The sequence below is a fragment of the Mizuhopecten yessoensis genome, unplaced genomic scaffold, assembly GCF_002113885.1.
Source record: "Mizuhopecten yessoensis strain PY_sf001 unplaced genomic scaffold, ASM211388v2 scaffold10685, whole genome shotgun sequence".
In the NCBI taxonomy this organism is placed as follows: domain Eukaryota; kingdom Metazoa; phylum Mollusca; class Bivalvia; order Pectinida; family Pectinidae; genus Mizuhopecten; species Mizuhopecten yessoensis.
In genome coordinates, this window is record NW_018408670.1 from 506,108 (window position 1) to 522,445 (window position 16,338).

The window sequence follows — 16,338 nt, forward strand, 5'->3', positions numbered from 1 at the left end:
GTTATATTGATGTTATAGACTGCAAAGTTTTTTTTTTAATAAAGATAAAAAAAGAATTTCACACCAATCAAACAAAATCTTCGATCTCTTTATTAAGCAATGAACACGTAAACATACAAGTGTTATCACTTAACAGTGATAACAAGTTAGAGCATACTTTGATTTACAGCCAGATAACTGTTCACATCATAAATGATGGAATATAACGAGAATATTTAACTTTCTTTTTAATTCCTTTAACCACACTATTTTACATATGTGACAATAGAACACACGCACCGTGATTGATGTATCACACAGCGCGTGCTTAGTCACATGGAATAATGCATTCCTAACTTGTATAAGCTTTTTTGTTGGAAATATATCGTTTGATTGACGATTTAAAAGTCATTTAACCTGAAATTACAAGAGAATAAAAAGCACTTATTTCTTGATGATTACCTCGTGTTTTGTTGTGTTTAATTAAGGATTGGTTGTCATATCTTTGACATGCATTGATGTGAAACATACATAGGCTTTTAACCTACATATTGAATGGTGCGCGCTGGCGCACCGTGTTAAATATGTAGGTAAGCCAATGCATGTTACACACCAGTGCATGTCAATAATATGATAACCAATCCTTATATTTACATTTTATGTTAATCAACTTACAGTTCAAGCAGAAATAAAGACATAATATTAGTCTGAACATGTTTCAACGTCAGGATAAATCCATACAGAGAACAGCCACCAGTTGACAGTGGAGCAGTGCAATCTCCAACGTTACAGTTATGACGTCATAAGCATAGCGACATCACAATAGCCCAATATATGTTATACGGAAATATTTACATTTAATGTGGCAAAGCCCTTAAATATTACTACTAAAGTACTGCCAATAGCAGTTTCATCTTATGAGACTATAACTGCAGTTGGTCTTTGCACCTCCAAGCGACATAACAGTGTCACTACCGAACTTATCGGTATCTTCTGCTTTGATCCCGAACACCAGCTGCCCGTCTCAAGTGTCTGTGAGATCAACGAACAATTTTTCGCCTCAATTTTTCACCAATTCATCCTTCTCCGATGCAAAATTGGACGATCCAAGCAACTGTTAAGAGAAGTCGTATATAATGATATATAAGCTGAATCAAAGTCTTGCTATTAACGTTTTGTTACTTTATAATGTGATTGAGATCTATGCCTTTTACTTCACAATGAGTTAAAATCTCATTTCATTATGTAATATATAGTAATCGTTCTACCTTCATGTTGAGGTTGTATGATTGGCTTTGAAGTTTTGTTATTTCCTAGAAATTTGGTTAGCTTGAGGCTTTATTTGTATTATTTCATAAACAACTAAATTATGCTTCATAAGAGTCTGCTAAGTTACCGTAGGAAAAACTTAAAGTTTTCCCCAACTTATGACTATTTCATGAATTTGTAATTATTATGTATGGAATTGAATCTATTGCATTTGTTCTCCGCCATTGTATACAAGATATTTGTAAAGTATTTATCAATATGTATATCTCTGTTCGCCTATATGCAATGTGCATTTGGTAATAAATTGAATTGAATTGAAATCCGCCGCCCGGGGCACTTACCTAACTCGCCAAGGTGTGAAAACCAGGTGAAGGGGAGCTATAGACCAAAACGAATGCAGTGACAGAATGGACAGGTCAGTATTTGCAGAGCTGATAGCTTTTTGTGAATTACTTCGATAAGAAATGACATTACATGTGGTATTCTCTGTCGCTTGTTTAATATGACTGAATGGGTAATAAACGTGCTAGTAGAAGGAATAACTCCAAATCAGGTGTGACCCCGCCGTGCAAAACAGCGAACAACACTATGATGGCCGCACCGGGTATACCGGGCACACCGGTGAACAATCTACAAACTTCGCAGGTACTTTCTGATGCTCATGGATCCTTATTTGTTCCGCAAATGGCTGATTCTATCGGCCAGTCTGGATATTTAACGTTTAATGAACATGTTCATAACATGCAAAGTCAACCATATCCGCATATAGCGCCGCACTCATTGCCCTTTCCTACAGTTAACACTGCTCATGGTCAGTCATGCGAACCGGCACGTGTACATGTAACACATAGTACGCCTTACTCCCAACTACCCGGTGTACACTCCCCAGCGTATGGCCAGTCCTACGGACTTTCACCGCCTCCATTTCCTCCGCTGATACCATCGCCATCTCCGCCCCAACAGACCCTCCCGCCTCCTTCAATGCAGCCGCCGTCCACAACATCAGTGGTGACAATGCAAATGCTTTTTACTAATATAAACTTGATTAATAGGAGACTCGATAGATTTGAAAAAAATATGACCTAAACTTGATATTCTTGTGGACATAAATACAAAATTTGATAATCTTGATTCAAGTATGTGTTCATTGAAAGATGAATTAGCACATGTTGTTCCCTTGACAATGAGGAGAAGCACCACCATGAGATAGACCGACGGGTATCAGAAATGGAGATGCTCAACAGGGAACTCGAGACTGAGAACTACGAGCTTAGGTAACAATTTTTCAGACTTCAAACTCACTCAATGAAGTACAACTTAATATTTTCGGGTATCGCAAGCGAGGCTAGTATTGATGAGGAAAACACAGAGGAAGTTCTCAAAACCTTTATCGAGCACCATCTGGAGATAATGGATGCCAAGAACAAAGCGTTCCAAAACGTGCATCGTCTCCGCCCTCGTCGTGATGGCAAACCGAGGAGTATTATTGCCAAATTCGTAAATCACAACGATCTTGGTCGTGTACTTCAGGCCGCACCTGAAAAGCTTCGCCATAAACCGGAACACTCCATCCAGCTGCAGTATCCAACTGAGATCAGTGACCGCCGTTCTGCCCTCTATCCGATTATGAAAGAGGAGAAACGAAAGGGTGACACGGCCAAAATAGTGTACGATACATTATATGTGAACGGTAGCCCCTATCAACCAGCCGAATCATCTGGCAATCAGCGATGGGATACCCGCCCACCCCCGGCGAATCACCACCCTAACCATCGCGCACCCTCAGGCATCCACCACGCGACCCCTGGCGTTCACCGCGCACCCCCTGGTAGCCACCGCGCATCCTCTGGCAGTCATCGCGCACCCTCTGGCAGTCATCGCGCACCCTCCGGCAATCAACGCGCACCCTCTGGCAGTCAACGCGCACCCAATGAACACTACTACGACAATCAACGAGCACATGAACGTCTCGCCGACAATCGCGACCCTCTCGTTCTTAACAACGCCTTTCCTCAAGGACACTAGTTTGACACATTCCCATCATAGGACAATACATCGGACACTTCAAACTTTGTACCAGATAAGTCCAATGAACTTAAGTTTGGCTTCCTAAATGTATGTGGAATAATATCTAAATTACTTGATCCCGAATTCCAAAACCTAATCATTAATTACAATGTTTTAATTTGTGCGGAAACAAAAATTGATGAATATGATGAGCTGAATCTACCAAATGGTTATGTATCCTTTTCAAAATACAGAACTAAATTTAAACGTTAATCTGGAGGTATAACTGTTATCTTTAAGAAATGCTTATCCAATGATGTACGTTTTCATAAAACACAGTCTGAATATGTTCTGTGGCTTGAAATATCTAAAGACCTGTCTCTCCTAAATGAGAATATACTTACAGGTTGTGTATATATCCCTCCTGAGAATTCAAAGTATTCCTCAGACAGCGCATTCACAGACGTTGAGGATGAGTTGATTATGTTATCACATGAAAATAAAAAAATCATGCTTGTGGGCGATTTTAATTCTAGAACTTCTTAAGTTGTAGATTATATTGAACCCGATGAAAATTTATATGACATTTTAGACATTGCTGAAAACAATTTGATTATCGACAATATGTTTTCTTTCCAGCGATTAGTTCAACATGATATCCCCCTCTCAAGATTTTCCCAAGATAAAGGACGTATTAATAACTATGGGTCAAAACTAATCGAAATGTGCAAACGATGCTCTTTATTTATTGCAAATAGACGAGTTTCTTCTGATAAGTATAGAGGGAGAACTACCTGCAAAGATTCTAGTGTTGTCGATAACCTTATATTGACTGCTGATTTGTTCCCGTTAATAACATATTTTGAAATTAATGATTTTAACCCACTCTTTTCAGACGTGCATAATCTAATAAATTTCTCGTGTATGTTTCCAGGGAAAAAACATATCCACGAAAAAGAAAGTCTTTCAGACGGAGACTATATCAGATGGGATTACATGAAACCGGCAAATTTTTCACAAGAAGTGAAAAACAACTTACATAGTATTAATATAAATCTAAATAATGTTTTACTTAGTGATACTATCACCAAAGAACAGGTAAATGGTCTAGTGACCGACAATTCTACAGTGTTAACAAATAGCGCCACTAATACAATAGGTGTGTCGCACCGTCGTAAAAATGAGTACAAAAATGTAAATAAGCCATGGTTTAACCACGATTATAAAGCTTGCTAGAAACGCCTTTAATAAATATAAAATTAGATATAAATTAAACAAGTTAACGGAAACCAAGCACACGATGAATAAAAAAGGGAGAGAATACAGAAAACAACTAAGGAAAAATTACAAAAGATTACAAGAGAAATGCACAAAAGAGTTAAGAGAGAATTCCAAACGAGACGCCAAAGCATTCTGGAAAACACTTAAGCGGTATTATCAAACCAATATACAAAAATAAGGGTAGTCCAGAAAACCCTGATAATTATAGAGCTATCACTTTAATTAGTTGTCTTGGTAAACTATTTACTTCAATTATCAATACCTGTCTTAATGAATATGAAAAACAAATTAATTTAATATCTCGAAGTCAGGCAGGGTTCAGAAAAGGTCATTCAACTATAGACAAGGTTTTTATTATGCATATTCTCATTTCTATATATCTTTCAAGTGGCAAAAAGCTATACTGTACCTTTATTGATTTTAAAAAGGCATTTGATACCGTCTGGAGAGCAGGTCTGTGGCAAAAATTACATAGCAGCAATATAAACGAGAAATGTTTCAAAGTTATCTATAACATGTATAATAATATTAAATCCCGTGTTCAATTCAACTCGAAAACGTCAGATTTTTTCCCCTGCTTGATCGGGGTTAGACAAGGGGAAAATGTATCCCCCTTTCTTTTTTCAGTATTTCTTAATGACATTGAAAGTTATTTTGCTTCTTTAAGTTGTGTGCCACTCGAAATTGTACGGGATAAGCTGTATAATGAACTACATATTTTTGTAGAAATTTTTGTACTCCTATACGCTTATGACAGTGTTCTATTTTCAGAAATTCCAGAGGGACTGCAGAGTGCTTTGAATGTATTCCAGCAATATTGTAAGATTTGGAAGCTTGATATAAATGTAAATAAAACAAAAGTCATGTTTTTTCGTAAGAGAAAAAGTAAACAACAACATGTATTTGTATTACAAAATGAAATTTTAGAAATTATAGATAATTTTACTTACTTAGGAATAACGTTTAATTACAATGGCAGTTTTGTAAACGCAAGACGCAGATTGATCAACCAGACCCAAAAGTCAATATTTGCTATATACAAAAAAATCAGGAACCTTTCTCTTCCTATAGATTTACAATTAAAACTATTTGATTCCTTAGTGGAACCGATTCTATTGTATGGATCGGATGTATGGGGATTCGAAAACCTGAAAATAATCGAACAAATTCATCTTAAATTTTGTAAAAGAATTCTTAAAGTGAGATCCACAACGCCTAATTTATGATTTATGGCGAGCTAGGTCGTGTGCCATTGGAAATAAATGTAAAACTGAGAATGTTAGGTTTTTGGAATAGAATAATTAGTAATGAAAACAAACTCAGTAGCATATTACTACGGCTGGCTTTACATATGCAAAACGATGATACTCTTCCGTTCAAATGGATTAACTATATAAACGGTATTTTTAATGAAACGGGATTTTCTTACATATTTGATAATAAATTACAGATGCCTGATGGATTTTATAAATACATTTTAAAACAACGGCTTAACGATCACATTGTACAGCAATGGTTCGATGACATTACTAGCTCATTTCGTGGGCAGTTCTACACTCTATTTAAAACGGAATTTGGTCTAGAAAAATATTTATTAAATTTGCCAGAACATATCAGAACACCAATAACAAAACTGCGCACTTCGAATTTGAAGTTTCCAATTGAAACAGGTAGATGGTATAACATACCCCGAGATAATCGACTATGTAATTTGTGCGCGGAAAGTGTCGGGGATGAATTTCATTATCTTTTTTTACAGTTTACATTAGTAACACATACGGACGTATGATCGGTTTTACAGTTGTCATTAGAAACTCGTACGGACGTATGACCGGTTTTACAGTAGTCATTAGAAACTCGTACAGACGTATGACCGGTTTTACATTTGTCATTAGAAACTCGTACAGACGTATGACCGGTTTTACAGTCGTCATTAGAAACTCGTACGGACGTCTGACCGGTTTTACAGTTGTCATTAGAAACTCGTACAGACGTATGGCCGGTTTTACCGTTGTCATTAGAAACTCGTACAGACGTATGACCGGGTTTACAGTTGTCATTAGAAACTCGTACAGACGTATGACCGGGTTTACAGTTGTCATTAGAAACTCGTACAGACGTAAGACCGGTTTTACAGTTGTCATTAGAAACTCGTACAGACGTATGGCCGGTTTTACCGTTGTCATTAGAAACTCGTACAGACGTATGACCGGTTTTACATTTGTCATTAGAAACTCGTACAGACGTATGACCGGTTTTACATTTGTCATTAGAAACTCGTACAGACGTATGACCGGGTTTACAGTTGTCATTAGAAACTCGTACGGACGTATGACCGGTTTTACAGTAGTCATTAGAAACTCGTACAGACCTATGACCGGTTTTACATTTGTCATTAGAAACTCGTACAGACGTATGACCGGGTTTACAGTTGTCATTAGAAACTCGTACAGACGTAAGACCGGTTTTACAGTTGTCATTAGAAACTCGTACGGTCGTATGACCGGTTTTACAGTTTATATCAGTAACACATACGGACGTTTGACCGGTTTTACAGTTGTCATTAGTAACATGTAGAGACGTATGACCGGTTTTACAGTTTATATCAGTAACACATACGGACGTATGACCGGTTTTACAGTTGTCATTAGTAACACGTAGAGACGTATGACCGGTTTAACAGTACATGAGTAACACGTATGGATGTGTAGACGAATTAAACAGGTGTCATGACTTACAAACGTGTTGACATGTGGATGGTACAACAGGAATCCTTAGTTACACTTGTAAACATACTGTAGGACACAGGGATACCCATAAACAGGTGTCATAAGTGAACAAGTAATTGACTTAAACATGTGTAATAGTGCCCTGAAGTGTCAGGAGTTAAATGTATCGACGAATATATGTATTATTCATAATTGCGATCTGCTAATGATACTAAATATGTAAAATTAAATGATCTATTTATTTCCTTTGATTAATTTATTCGATGAGAGGTATTAAAATACATGTCACCATATAAGTACAATCGTAAATCAAAGACCTTGCACTATTGATGCAACTGTCGATGCTAAAAATAGTAATTACACATCGGACATTGTGGAGTGTGCGACACAATGAAAGGCGGAGGCGTAACCCAGCGATGAGGAAGTATTTAAGGTGGTATCCTTGGTCACGCTGCACACGTCATGATGTCTCAATCAGATAGTCCGTATTAGATACAACAAATACATCCGGGTACACACTTTTGATGAACCGTTTATAGGGAGAGACTTTAAATGTGATGGCTGTGTAAACCATATAAATAACAGTATTATCACTTTCATTTTTGATTATCATTTTTCCAAGACTTTCTTATAATTCAAGCTATGTCTGACGTTAATAATGCAAGGTTCACGATTTAGTTAATACTGGCTCGAATTGCCAAACAAGGTGGAAAGTGTTTTCTGTGTATGCCAATACTTGCTTCGTAGGTTTTGAGTGTGGGTGTATATATAAGTGTCAGGTTGGGAATGTCAATGGTTCACAAGACACGTTTCCAGAGGAAGACTTTTTGATGTTCTGTCCGCTACTTTCCTGTAGTATACTGTTACCATCGCCTCTTGTTCGTTCCTGTCTGTTTAGTTATTGTGAAGGGGTGTATTACCTGTTGGTCATATCTATTATGGGTATCTCTAAATCATGTCTATTCCTCTCCGACTTCTGTATCGGTGATTTAAAATATCACACATTTCTTTAAAAAATCCGCCAATAAGGAAACAAATCTTGAAATGCAGGAAAAAGTCAGTCATTTTTAAACAGTGTTAAACCTATTTTAACAAAGGTTTCATTATTGACTGTAAGCTTTTCAGCTCACCATTTAACAAATGACAATACATGGATACATTGTCAGACACTGCAATAATGCAGTAGAGAATGGACAGAATATAGTTACATACAGTTAACATTATATCATATTTTTCCTTAATTGAGTAGCATCATATATATATATTTACTTAACACAGTTAATTCTTTTAGGTTAGCTGTACTTAATAGTTGAATCAATTTGAAAATGGATGTTATTTTTCCAGTATGTCTCTACTTAAAACTTGATAAATTGAACAAATTAACAAAAAAATGATATTCATCTTCGATATCTTTAGAGTTACAAACTCTGCAAAGACTTACATATCTAACAATATTTCGATAACGTCCTGTTTCAATATACGGCGTATGTGCTGATATACGTACCAATAGTCAGAGCAATTCTATTTCGCTTTCGGATATATTGACATAATTAATGTTGTAGTGTTAAACTATCAACTAAATGTCTATACAAATGATATTTCTCTAAAAATTCAAATATTTCTTGCCGTGCGTTATCAATAATTCTCTGCTAAAAAAACAAACACATTTTCATTGTTTTGATTTAACCACACTTCACAAAAACCGAGGTAAACACTATTCCGTTTTGACATATTCATGAGTTCCTCATAAGCAGTATTAAGAATACAGTTCTAAGTATTTAATAGCTTGAACCTGGACTTAACTGCATTACAATACATGTGGGTTTCTCGATGCATAAAATCTTTCTAAAGACAACAATTGTTGGCAAAACAATCGGAACATTATCCATTAGATGGAACAATTTACAATATTCCGATAATCAACAAAGCAAAAACACAAACGTCTTCTAACATCTATAAGCGCAAACATTTGCATCAACCGTAGTAGTTCTAGGGCGAAAACCAAACTGTGCATCGGTAAAAATATCGTTCGACTCTGACCGCTCTATTAGTCGTTTGTTCATTATAGATGCAAATAGTTCCGCCATGCAACTCATGAGAACTATTCCTCGGTAATTATAAGGATCGCGTTTATCACCTTTTTATAAATCGGAACCAGCACTGATGTACGTTTACCGACCCTCGGTCTGTTATAATGGCCTCCGGGCAATATCACAGGCCTCAGCCGAAGGACCAATAAGGAATAGGAGATTATACCCAACTCAACAGGGAAGAAAACTTGATACCACGCAACTTCACAGCCGTATTAAATTTGATTGCACACAGTTTCATGCACCAAACGTTATTATAGTTTTTTGTATCAATGTACAAATTCAATAAATATACTGAATTAATACCGTTTTTTCGCATATATAAATATTGTCATTAGTAAGATCAAATGGTTGCGATTCCACTGTAACTGTTCACACTATCTCTTAGATACGTCCAATATAGTAGTCACTTGGTCTTCTGTCACAACTATAAGGCAAACATACAGCTCGAACATTTCCTTGAGAAGAATCAACGTTTAAGCTTGCTTATAGACAAAGGGATGCCTTTTACTATGCAAGCGAAAAGTTGTACGTTTCTAATAAACATAAAATTGTTGACACTTCTATATTGTCATGTAGATTTAGTTTTGATAGTGTACTATGCTTGACACATAAGTATTCTATTGTTTGTTTGAGCATTATGTTGATGTAGACATATCTTACATGTATATTAGCTTGTATGTAGATACATCACACTGTGGTAGTGTCTGTATTGTCTTAGCACCAAGCAGTTAGGTGAGATATCCAAGTCCGTGATAACATCCCTGTATTATACTCCAACAATGTTAGAGGTCTTACACGGCGAAAAACTTTTGACAGGCGCCGCGTAACCTCTAACTGTCCATAGCTGATTTTCCCGATGCTGACGATCACATTTTCAAAGTTCGGATTAAGAAAGAGTATATCGTGTTTACATACATGTAAATGGTCAAAAGGGTCCAATTAATATTCCTTTCCATAAATCCATGATTATATGAGAAAAATTGCGTGTCAAAGACATAAATAATGAGTTTTTCCTCATTCGAAGCGAAGCAGACAGCATTTGCCATGATTTTTCCGGTTAATACAAAAATGGATTACATGTAATGTTTCACAAGCGGAATACAAAAAAACTCCGTATCATTTCGTTCCGTTTGAAATCCCCCCTGCTATTTTGTATTAATCCAGAAGCCATGTTTTAAATGTAGGTCAGAGATGTGCTACAACGACATGGACATGTATTTTGAGTGTTCTATTCCGTTATATACTATATATTTGTGTCTGTGACATACATATGAGATTTATATAATATAAACCGTGAGTAGACATCGTTGTCATGAACTGTTAACCACTTAAGTGAGTTTGTCAAGCCGATTTTGTTCCGCCCGAATTTCGGGCGGAAACTGCATCAAAGAATTAGTGCTTCGGAAATGAGAGGTCGCAGTCGGCAAAATCATATCCGATTGAAAAAAGGCCGACCAGCGGCCTCTCATGTTATGGGAGTACCCTGTATTAGTACGAAATAAATACGGTATGAGTATCTTTCTATGATTTCCAGAAAGATATTTGTTCCCTAAATTAGATATTTCAATATCTGACACAGTTCATGTCTTGAAATAGCCTACATTAAATACAGGTATGGTTTTCCTTTCAGATATGTTATGGAGCGAGAGTGAGACGTACCACGCATTAGAAAAAGGTATGCTGCTTTGCTTTTGTGTTGGTATTTAATATACATGTACTTAGTTTAATTATTTCGCACTTTCTGATATCCTCTTTTTTACACACTTTGGTATATTTGAAGAAATGCTGTTTGTATACACAAATGTTCATTCTTATATTTATAAGATATATACTTCAAGATAATTATAAATTTATTCCTGATATTTTCACGAATACGAGGTCCGAGGTATACGTTAAATAACGCTACATTTAGTGGATTTGTAGATATATTACGTCTAATCCAGGGGAAAGTTTACAGATATTTGCTGCATTCCTTCTGCAGTATGGTGGTGAAAGCTCTACATTTCCAGAGGTTTGAGAGAAAAAAATGCTTCTGAACCAAAAAGTAAATAATAACAAATAAATAAATAGTGATAATAAATAGAAATTGATAAATGTGTTGAAAGACAAAAATCAGTTTTGATGTTATAAAATATGTTAAAAGAATATTGCATCATGCTAGTACACCACAGTAGTATGTGGCTCTGAATCGATATGGAAATACCAGGCAATGTGTACGCTCATAGATAACGCGGTAATGCTATAGCGGGTGTAACAACCATTCAACTCAATACACGTCCAAAGCATGTCGACTCCGTGGCGCAACGGTAGCGCGTCTGACTCCAGATCAGAAGGTTGCGTGTTCAAATCACGTCGGGGTCATTGCTCATTTTTTTTTTATCCAAGAACTAGTGAATTTCTGGAAAGCATTGTTCTACTATCAAACATGTCTAATACCGCAAAAATAGCATAAAACCCCGATTAAATTTGCGGTATTTATTTAATACATTATAGGGTAGTTTGGTGTGAAATTTAAAACTTATGTTAAGAGATTGTGACGAGTACTTCTGTCGAGTTTTTTCATATTTATATACGACTTTCAAATGTTTGATATATATGTCAATTTAAATCCATCGTTTTTTAAGTGTTTTTATGCATTAACTGAATAAATGTGATGCGTCAATAAAACCACAACAAAGATGCTTCTAAAACACTACAATCACTTTTCGAAAGACAAATCTTTTAGGGCAATATCTATCATTACCAGTGAATATACGATGATTTAATTGTATTTCTTAATTTTTGTTCCTTTTTAACCATTGGGACGTATTTTGGAAATGTCCCGACTTGTCGTAATTTAATCACTTTTAATGTGTTGCACACTATAGGATGCGATAGGTTCTTATGTGATCACTGAATATTGTTCATGTGGACTCCGTACACATCACAAAGTAACTCATTACAAACGGTTATGCTTGAATACTTTCAAATAGTTTATTCCTTGAAGATAATGAAATGTGAGAAAGGTTACCTGAATTCTTAATTGTTTTTAATTTCATTTGAATATTTGAGATGCATGAAGTTCGTTTCAACAAAGTGATGATTCTAGTTATGGTATGAATATCACAAACTCGTTTACTGATATCTATATACACAAAGCGATGCACAGTACGTTCTAACAAATTATTGATAAATTGTTCTCTGCAGAGCTGTTTAATTACGAAATGTAATTAATATAAATCAATTGTTCTGATATCGGCTTTAAAAACTGATGACTATTATTACTTCATATTGAATCACTTCTTACAATTTAACTTAAACACAAGAACATAGGAAATGCATATGGAATGTTTACAGTTAACAGGTCACTACCTTTTATTTCCTATCGCATTGTTTGGCATCACCTCACTTTTGGCTTTAATGTTGAGCGTTTGCCCAGGTGAGGAAGGCAATGGGTTCTGTCCCCAGGCCGGGACATACCGAAGTCCTGAACAAAAGATAGTTGTTATTCCCTGCTTAACGTTCAGAATTAAGGGGAATGGCAACAACTGTTTCACCCGTAGTCAGTATAATGTGACCGGGCGGAATACTGTGCTGGGTGCCTTCGGCACGGTATTTCAGTGAGATGGCAATATAAAGTCGGCATCAGATCCGCGCTATCACAAGGAGGCAAGCACACCAACATACCATGTCTCCTGCATACACACTCGCAAGCACGCATACCCTATACACATGGAGGTACGTCCTTAAATGACATTAGCTGTTAATAGGACGTTAAACAATATTAAACCAAACTAAACCAGTTAACACTTCAGATTAATCTATGATGATATTCCTCTTATAATTAGTTTTCCTTTAACTTAAATCAATACAAAGACATTCCCGTAATAAACGATATCAATTGCATATTACACATCATGGAAATCCAGGTAAATGTTAGTTTTTTAGGAAAGCAACAGGCCATAAAATGATCAAGAAAAATATTTTCTTTGACACAACAGCAAACCATTTTAGAGGAAACAAATCCCCTTTTGAGAAAACAAGAAGAAGAATGCTGATTATTATGTTCACCGCATATACTAAAAGAAGGTTGCAAAGGATCATGCTAGTATACCACAGAGTATGTCTGTACAACAGTGTATAACTGTTTACTTCTAGATCAGCACCGGTACCACACAGTGCGTATACACAAACGTAACACGCAATAGGGCATTAATAACCATTTATCTATATGTATACACATCAGAGGCATGTGGACTCCGTGGCGCAACGGTAGCGCGTCTGACTCCAGATCAGAAGGTTGCGTGTTCAAATCACGTCGGGGTCATAATACTTTTGTTAGTTTAACTTTACCTTCAATTGAGTGTTTCTGTTATAGTTTTGATTACACATGTGCATTACAATGTTTCTGTTATAGTTTTGTTTACACATGTTCATTACATTGTTTCTGTTTTACTTTTGTATTACACATGTGTAAATCACGTCGGGGTCATAACATTTTTGTTAGTTTAACTTTACTTTCAATTGAGTGGTTCTGTTATAGTTTTGTTTACACATGTTCATTACATTGTTTCTGTTTTACATTTGTATTACACATGTGTATTACATATTTTCTGTTCTGCCTTTGTATACACATGTGTGTACAATGTTTCTGTTTTACTTTTGTATACACATGTCATTACAATGTTTCTATTTTAGTTATGTATACACATGTGCATTACAATGTTTCTATTTTAGTTTTGTTTATACATGTGTATTACATATTTTCTGTTCTGCCTTTGTATACACATGTGTGTACAATGTTTCTGTTTTACTTTTGTATACACATGTGTGTACAATGTTTCTGTTTTAGTTTTGTTTACACATGTGCATTACAATGTTTCTGTTTTAGTTTTGTTTACACATGTACAATATGTTGTTAACATCGACTAACGTTAGTGTGTGCCACTTACCAACCGCGGCTATGTTCGCGGAAAAACAGCTGAAACCAATAAACTCTTAAATATATAAAATATAAACTTTATTTATTTTACAACAGCATGGAATAGGTTATTTCAACTTATATCTATCACTCTGGTTTGTTATTACAACAAAAATGTCTGTATTTTACTTTAAAACATCTGTTCAAACAACATTTAAAGCGCCCTTCAAAGTACCAACAGCCGATCAACAGAAATGATAAAGACTAGACTAGTCTGATAAGTACAGCTCAGGAATAAGCCTGCCATTTCTCATCCTCAAAATTGCCTTATTAAATTAGTAGAAGATTTTTCGATACAAGAATTCTCTTCTTTATTGTCTGATGTACATTGCCAAATTCACATTTGTCTATGTATTAATCAAAATGTACACTTAAATAACAATGGTGATACTGTTGATTCTGAAGGTCAGAGGTTTTTATCAAGACCAAAGAGATGGAATACTGATTCGAAAGATATTTTTGTAAAACATGTGGCTGATAGAAAACTATATATAGATAGCATTATTGATGGTATGGATGACACTGAAAATGTTGTAAATTTGGATTCTATTAATGACACTGTACATAAATTATGTGAAATTTTCATCGGTGCTGCCAAACATGCTTTTGGAAATACCCAACTCAATAACCGCACTAAAAATAATTTCAATTTTAAAAAACCATGGTTCACCAAAGAATGTAAATCTGCTCGACAAAATTACAGAAAAGCCAAAAGATTTTATAAAAGGTATGGGGAAATAAGTTTAAAAGAGGACTTATATGATAAGGGGCGTAAATATCATAAAACACTGAGCACTGCTGTCAAGAATCATAAAACTCAGATTAAAAGCAAATTAAAAAATCTGAGGACTAGAAATCCGAAAGAATATTGGAAAATAATAAATAAGGGTGCTCCAAAGAAAAACACATGTAAGGCAAATATCGATGATCTTTTTGACTTTTTTAGCAAAAGTTTCAATAATGATTTTGATGGTGATGACAATCATATACTGTCCCTTGATGAACTCAAAGAGTTGTCTAACCCTGAAACTAATACCTGTATAAATGGTCCAATTACTCCAAGTGAAATTCTGAAATGTGTCAATAGATTGAAATCTAATAAGGCTGTTGGTGATGATTTAGTATGTAATGAATATATCAAATCAGCTACTGACATAATGCTTCCATTATATGTTAAAATGTTTAACTATATTCTTGATTCTGGTAATGTACCAGAAGCATGGCTTATGGGTAATATTATCCCCGTGTTTAAAAATAAAGGTGATATGTATGACGCTAAAAACTATAGACCAATCACACTGGTCAGTTGCCTAGGTCAACTATTTACAGCTGTAATTAATGAGCGTCTAAATACATATGCAGACAATGTCGAACTTATACTTGAAAACCAAGCAGGTTTTCGTAGGCAACATTCTACTATAGATCATATATTTTCTTTATACTCTTTAATTCAACTTTCAAAACAATTCAAAAACCGTATGTATTGTGCTTTCATAGATTTTGAGAAATCGTTCGACAGTGTTTGGAGAATAGGGTTGTGGAATAAATTAATAACAAATAATGTAGATGGAAAATGTTTTAAAGTTATTGTTAATATGTACAAAGGATTTAAGGCTAAAGTTATGAAAGATGGAACATTCTCCGATATCTTCACATGTAATTCCGGGGTTAGGCAGGGTGAAAATCTTTCTCCATTTTTATTTTCATTGTATCTAAATGACCTTGAAATGTTTTTAGAATCTAATGATTGTACAGGCCTATCAAATTTGGCGGGAAAACTTGAGAATGAGTTACAAATATATCTCAAGTTGTATGTAATGTTATATGTTGACGACACTATTTTGTTAGCAGACACCCGAGAAGATTTACAAAAACAACTTAATGTGTTTTATGATTATTCAAAATTGTGGCATCTTAAAATAAATATCGATAAAACAAAAGTGATGATATTTGGCATTTTGGCATTTTATCCCAAAATATACGTTTTACTTAAAACAGAAATGAAGTAGAAATTGTGAAA

General features: G+C 35.3%; 2 non-coding genes across 2 annotated transcripts; both read left to right on the forward strand.

Moving 5' to 3' along the window:
- Positions 1-11,647: 11,647 nt before the first annotated feature.
- Positions 11,648-11,719, forward strand: Trnaw-cca. The gene has a single exon. It is a non-coding gene; the product is annotated as a tRNA-Trp (tRNA).
- A 1,873-nt stretch (positions 11,720-13,592) lies between these two features.
- On the forward strand, positions 13,593-13,664 carry Trnaw-cca. Its single transcript has one exon. It is a non-coding gene; the product is annotated as a tRNA-Trp (tRNA).
- The last annotated feature ends 2,674 nt before the right edge of the window (positions 13,665-16,338 follow it).